This window comes from Haliaeetus leucocephalus, unplaced genomic scaffold, assembly GCF_000737465.1.
Source record: "Haliaeetus leucocephalus isolate CR32 unplaced genomic scaffold, Haliaeetus_leucocephalus-4.0 Scaffold428, whole genome shotgun sequence".
NCBI classification, from domain to species: domain Eukaryota; kingdom Metazoa; phylum Chordata; class Aves; order Accipitriformes; family Accipitridae; genus Haliaeetus; species Haliaeetus leucocephalus.
The window spans coordinates 6,969,205-6,976,593 of record NW_010972864.1 but is presented as its reverse complement, the minus strand read 5'-3'; the positions used below and the strand labels follow the sequence as shown (position 1 = coordinate 6,976,593).

The window sequence follows — 7,389 nt, the reverse complement described above, 5'->3', positions numbered from 1 at the left end:
GCGCCTCCTACCCGGGAACGGCACCCGCAGGCCGGCGCCGCGGCCGGAAAGGGGCACGATGGCCACCCGATGGCCGTGCGCTGGTTTTTTCAGAAGGAAGCGTCCGTCTCTTCTAGGCGATCCTGCGCTAGCGGCGAACAGCGCACCGCGTCTCCTCTGAGACGCGATACAAATACGGCCGCAGGCTTACCAAGCCAAAGCCGACTTGTGCTCCTTCGGCCTCTGAAAGCACGCAGCGGACTCCGCGGTCCATCTCTGTCTACACCCGTCCGCTAGGTGTAGGACCCACCTTAGGGTTAGCAGCAACAAATTACTTCAACACTAACTGCAACCACAGGAAATAAAACTGGGGCCAAAAGGGAAAAAAAAGCACAGCGTCGCTGGCCCAGGTGAGGAACTAACAGCTATTTTGTTTTACTCTTCCAATGCTGTGGTAAGTGTACTGGGAAAAAAATGCAATTTTTTGCAACGTTGAACTCCAGAGGAAAAATACCTGACAACTAGAAGCCGAACACATTCAAAGGTCTACGTTCCTTTTCTTCCCAACAATCAAGTGCTTACACATGGTAACAAAGTTACCTTTCAGCCTCTTCAAAAAGAAGGGAGTTATCTGAAATACAACTTCTGCTTGCATCTTGCTCAAAATAAGGTGATGGTAATCACTACAGCAAAAACTTTTTTTATTGTCAAATATCACACAGCGTCCCTTGTAAGAAAACTTCAAACTGCAGTCTGCTCAGCTCCAAAAACCAATCTACAATCATGTCGTGGAATAAATTTATTCAAAAGAAGCGTGTCACAGAGTTGAGATTTTTGGCTGCAAATTCTACAAACAGCCCTCTTGCTGTAAAACACTGTCTCCAGAGTTGCCAGATGATGGTCCTCAAGCTCCATCCCACCCCTGGAAAGATCTTCTAAGTAATATTTGGAACAAAGTATTGATTAGAGACAAGTAAGAAATAATTATTCCCCTTTCTCAGACTACAACAAACACAGACACAGACTAATAGTATCTTCCAGCAAGTTTAGTACGAGCAATTTTTCACAGAATGAATAACTAACCTGTGTAACTCATTTAAGCACAGTATTACAGAGGACATAAGTCTGTGTGAATGACAACAATAAAAACAAAGTCAAACAAAGTTGAATTCCTTCATGGTTCTTTACACAGGATATCTCTGTGCAACTTCTGACTCAGAAAAGCACGGACAGACCCACAGTAGTCACTCCTTTGACACAGGGCTCTGGAAACCACTTACCCATCATCAGGTAATTTCCTCGCACAGGCAGTGCTTCTGGGGGCTAGGACCCTTGCTTCTCTCAATCCAGTAAATTCTTCACAAGATAGTTTACCTAAAAAGTAAGGACATAAAACACCATGTGGGGTGAGAAAAAGCTCTTCTGTTCATATCATGGTGCATTTACAAGCCCTAACAGACAGAAGAGCCCCATTATAGGAAGCTGGGCATAAATGTAACAAACAGTCATTAGTCTAGAGACCTTACAGTCAGAAGCCATAGTTCTGTGCGTGATTGCAGACTGCACCTGTACAGAGCCCTGTTGAATTCTCTCATTTCATCAGTGCACAACTTGCATCTGGTTAGCTGAGAAGAGCAACATTACTCATCCTCTTTAAAAGCACAGAAAGTGTCAGGTATTAAGCAGTAACGTAAACACAGAAAACACAGAAGCAATAATAATCACATAGAAAACGACTATAGCATCTCATTCCAAGCAAATGGACATTTAAATCACTACCTGAGCCCACGGAGGACTCCTGGAGACCGTAACACTTTTCTCTCCAATAGGCTTCGTTTTAACAAGCATCTAGCAGCCTTAAAGTCATAATACCTCTTTTTTCTCCAGTCTGTGGAGGATAGGAGAAATGAGCAAATTCAATTTTTATCCCATCCATCCCGAGGTTAACTCCCTTCTCGTCATGTCACGGGAGAATCTCCTAGCTCCCTTACTTTCTCCACAGGAGCTACTCACACATCCATGCACACAGTATCTCCTCCTTCCTTAACTTGAAACTCAATAATTTTTGTTTCCTGATTTCTATTTGTTTTAATATGTGTACTCCCAAGATCATGACTGCACAAATTCACTGTATTTATAGGAAGTACATTTTGCTCATTTCCTCATGCTGCCTCAACCTGAAAGTACAAGCAGTTAAATACCAGAATGAGCAAGTAAGAAAATCAAATCAGAATTTTTAAAAGTCTCATGAAGACTTAAAATGTGCAAGCATAGATTTACAGAGAAAATTTCCATGGTATTTCACAGATGTGAAAATTCACGAGCCAAGGACACAATCTTGCTACCAGGACTAACAAGAGTTATAGAATATTCTAGCCCACTGTTTCTAATAAATAGCCTACATAACCAAAATAGAACAAAAATAATGAGTATTACAGCAGAAATACAAAATTCTGTTCCTTATACACTGAACAATAATATCAAGTATAAATTTAACTACTGAATGAAATCATAAACGAAAGGTTTAAGGGCACATTAAAAAATCCCTCACTTACTTTTCTCTACAATTTGTTCATGTCTTTTATTATTGTATTAAAATGTCAGTAAGTGTTGTTATTTCATGCAAAGACTATATTTTTTTTCTCCCTGTATGCAAAAGAACAAACATGACTTTGAAAAAAAACATTTAAAACAATGTTTTAACTTTTTTTAGATTACAATTCTCTCAGGTTTCTTTACACCGATATACAAGAAAAATTAAGTGTAAATAGGAAATATTTTTAAATGCTGCTGTTTAAATGTTGAAAATGTACACTGGAGAATGCGGGCATCGATCCCGCTACCTCTCGCATGCTAAGCGAGCGCTCTACCATTTGAGCTAATTCCCCACCTGAAAAAAAAAACTTTGAAACTTATACTTACACACTCTAGACTTGCCAAGCACTACAATGCAACTATGTTTGACTATAAATTCATTGTTTCTTGCTGAGTCATTCTTTCCACTCACCAACAACTGATGGCAACTCACAGCTGGAATCACGTGATGCCTCCTTCAGCATGTACACTACCAGAATAATCTTATTAATCTCTTTTATCTTTGTTAGACAAAGCACAATCTTTGTCATTTAGCTGTTTTCATACAAGAAGCTCTCCAACAGATCGAGTTATTTATGAGAAACCACATGTGTTACTGAAAAAAACCCCAACCATTACTGAACAACTGTTTCAAATTCAACAAGGAAACCCATGTTCTTTCCAGTTTTCAAGGCATACACATGAAAAAAATGGCTCAGAAAATGTTTAATAAGTGAAAAATATTATATGCTTGATTGAAACAGTTTTATAGTCAAAGCTTATACATATGTATATATATTTGTGGGTGTATATACACACACACATCCTTTTGGAAGGAGTCTGGCTTCTCTGGGGTGATAGAGTCAAGTGAAATTAAAATGTATCTGTATTTTCTTTATTTATTACCCTATTTTTCTTATTTATTACCTCACCAAATACACTTTCCTATAATTAATGCACTACTTTAAACGGCCTTAAAACACTGACTTTTTGGAAAATGAACACACCCAAGCATGACAAATGCTTGCCTGACTTGACACAGACCATAAAGCCTACATCACAGATGTGGAACATAACGATGTATGGTAATAGGCCGCATTTTAATACTTACCTTTACTTGCCTACAGCAAGTATTGAACTCAAAACGCCTACCTAGAGAGACAGTTATCGATTGCTACTACTAGCGTAGTATCAACTGGTATACTTGGAAAAAGCTCCTGACTGCGTAACTCCTCCTTCCGCTATTTGTCCGAAAGTTGGAAAAACGACACCAGCTTCACCAGCAGGCCCACCTCTGCCACACCGGCTGCCTCCAGCCGCGGGGCGGCCGGCGCATGCGCAGCGCCCTCGCCCCAGCAAGCGGCGCTGCCCCCCCGCCCCCGGAGCAGCTAGGGCTAGGCCGGCCCGCCTCCCGCCGGCCCGGGGACCGCAGGGGCCTCGGCCGTCCCTCCTGCAGCTGCGCTGCCCCACGGACCTGGCCCAGGGCCTCGTCTTCTGCCGCTCCACGGCTGCGTTTGCCTCCCTCGTTCCTCCGAACTGCCCTCTCCCCCGCCACCAAAGCCTTGCCCTCGGTATTCCCGCATCCCCCTGCCACCCGCCCACCTCTCTCCCATCCCTCCCTGCCCCCCGCCCCGTTGCCGCCGCTTCCTTCCCTGAACCCAGCACACAGCTCGAAGCATAGATGAAAGGAGGGGGGGATCAGGGGGTCAGGAGAGGGCCTAACTAGCAAGCTCTCGACAGACAGCCTCAAACTTGAGCTCAACCATGGCGTGAAGGAGCTCGTAACAACTTGCACATGCATGTCGTTGATAAACCCAGGCTGAGTTCCACTTTACATCTTTCCCCTGCTTGTTATTTTAACAGCGTAAGACTCTCAGGTATCTCTCTGAAACTTAAGCTTGCTACCATGTATGAAGCAATGTACCCAGCAAGGGCACTGGCACCCTGGTTCTCTGGAGGCTGAGGAGAGTTTACAAACTCCACCTGATTTGACATAGTAGCATGCATTCATGCTCTTCTCCACAAGCTATATATACTCTTGCACATACAGCCAAATTATATAGCCTATAGTCTTCCACATGGTGGCAGTCTGTTACTTAAACATCTTAATTTACATATTAGATTGTTCTTGTGCTGTCGGCACTACACCAGACAGCAACTCTTCGCTAAATAAGTCACTCCACAGCAGAATAGGAGGTGTTATTCATCCGTCAAGTCTGAGCCAGGCTAAGGGGAAATCAAACCAGAGTGTGAGTAAAGTTAAGATTGCCACCTGACTGGTTTCTAAGCGGCCAGGCTTGTTTTCACACCATCTTACTGGCTTCTGGCGACACTGGATCTGCTGGTTTAGGTACATTAGCCCTGACACGTGACCGATAGCTTGGATGGAGCTCCCTTCAGTTGTTCCTGGAGCTGGATTCTTTGGCAGGTGGCAACACAAACTAGGAATAACTGAAGGTAACCCACTGTCTTTACTCTGCATGGCAGTATTCACTCGGTGCTTGACAAGCTCCAGCACTGATTTGCTATAGACTTCCTGATGGTGCCAGCCACAAGAAAATAGAAAGGGGAAGAAAGAATAATGGTATTCAGAAAAAAACCACAGTTGTCAGCTCTAAGAGCATGAATGGAGCAAGTGAGAGTAATAATCAGAAATAAAGCTGCTGTGAGTTTATGGCCATCTGTAAGTTTAAGCTGTCAGATGCTTTTTTTTTTTTTTTTAATTAATACTAAAGCTAGTCCTGCCAGAGTTAAAAACAATAAATTGAGGGTGGAGGGGATAGTGTGTGTGAATGATTGTATATAGGGGGGGGGGTTTAATGTTTGTAGAATGTTTTAAAGATTAAAACCAGCATGAAATTGATGTATTTGCAAAACTTGTGAAGCAAGACCATAAAAATAATTCATTTTCCCATGGCAGCTGCTAGAACATGCATAGATGCTTCAGCATGTTTTCTGTGTTGAAAACACTAGGTAGAAAACATTTTAACTTTGCATGTCTCAAGAACTCCTAGTTCTTTCTCAAAGTTAATTAAAACAACTGATCAACTACTGGTAACAAAGCTTAAGACCACCCTTGGAAGGTATCATCAGCTGCACCTAACTGTCAAACCAGACTTCAACAAAAAAATTCAACCCAGAAGTCAAGTCTTTGGATAGTTCTAAAGAAAGCGACAAAAGCTGCAACCATATTTCTCACTTGGGGAAGCTTTCTTATCACAAGCATTTAATTTGTATTAGAAACTGTGATAGAAAATGCAACTGAAGTAAGGCACATGGGGTTTTTTATGTGATCTTACTTATGCAGAATCAATCACCTTTGGACTCTCATCTGGGACTAAACAGCACCTGCTTACTTGATCATCTGTAGGAATTTAGAGTGAGGTAGCTAAACAACACTAATTATTCCATGGTAAAGGTCACATCATTTTTAGCAATGATGACAAAGAGCATATTTAGACTAGGCATTCCTGAGTAACTTCCTTGTTGAGCAATGTTATTCTAAAATAAAAGGATTAAAAAAACCAAACCCACTTTTTATTTTCAGAAGAGATAAAGGTTTCCTCACAGAAAGTTCTTCAGAGATGGCTACTATCAATTCAAATGCTGCTATAGTCTAAAATTACTGGTAAACAATTCAAAGTCTGCATTGATCTTGTTTCAGGTTGCCCAATACCATTAACTTTTTTTCATAACCTTTTATTCATTTGAGAAGTGTGTCTGTAATTTTACTGACAACATTTAGCAAAAGGAGCACTCGAGCTACAGAAAGACTTTTGCCATCAGGAAAGTAGCTCAGCTCTTGCTGAAAGGGATTTTTGAATTCCTGGTTTTCCTCCTTCTACTTTTTTTCAGGAAAAATGTCTAGCAATATGCAAAGATAACAAGATTACAAATGCACAGGAGATGGGTTACTGCCAAAGCTTCAGAGACGCCAAGGAACTGAGGAAGAAGGGTGCAAGCTGGAGCAGCTTAGCCTACAGAATTTCACCAAGCCCGCTAGCAAGATAAATCAAAGGTGGGTTTTCCCATCTTCTAATAAAACTGCTTTTTTTGTTAGCAGGTAACCTGATGTTTGGTGTCAAAGGTTCAGAGGCCACAATCTTTTTGTAAGACAGGAAAAGCTTTTACAGTTGCAAAAGAGCCTTAAATTTTATAATCTCTTAAAGAAAAAAAGGAGAATTACAAGAAGATATATATTATGTTTTATAAGTTATTTGAAAGTCATGCTCTCAAGTGCTAGAAGCTACCAGGAATGTGGTTTTAAGGTAAGAATTTTGCCCTCCTTAAACCCAGACCCATATACGTATTTTTAATTACTTTTTCCAACCTCCACCCTCAAAGCCATGCCTAGGATAATGCATGAGCACAACCCTAATTATGAATTTACAGTCCAAAAAAAAAAAATTAGATTTAAAGGCATACCCACTCAGCTGTTACTTACAACCATTGCATCTGTGAAATCTAGAACAAGATCCACTCTTTCCAACACTGCCTTCTCCCTCCGTTGATACAGAAGGTAAGTTTAGCACCGGTGGCTCAGGAGGGAACACCAGAGCTGGCCACCAGGCAGGCTCACCATACAGGCGAGGCTTTTCTTTTGAAGACTCACCCGCCATCCCAACGACAGCCTGAAGGCCTGGGAAGGGGACCGAGCTACAGCATCCCCCTCTCCACACAACAGCAAACCTCCCAGCACAGCCTCCTCACCGCGCCACTTATATTTAAAGAAGGAAAAACAAACAAACAAACAAACAAAAAAAACAACAACAAACGGCAGGGGAGGGGGGACGACGACACGGGACGGCAGCTGCCCGAGGCAGCGCGTGGCCGCTG

General features: G+C 42.1%; 1 non-coding gene across 1 annotated transcript; it reads right to left on the bottom strand.

Annotated features, from left to right (window-relative positions):
* Positions 1–2,794: 2,794 nt before the first annotated feature.
* Positions 2,795–2,867, bottom strand: TRNAA-AGC. Its single transcript has one exon. It is a non-coding gene; the product is annotated as a tRNA-Ala (tRNA).
* Positions 2,868–7,389: the final 4,522 nt, after the last annotated feature.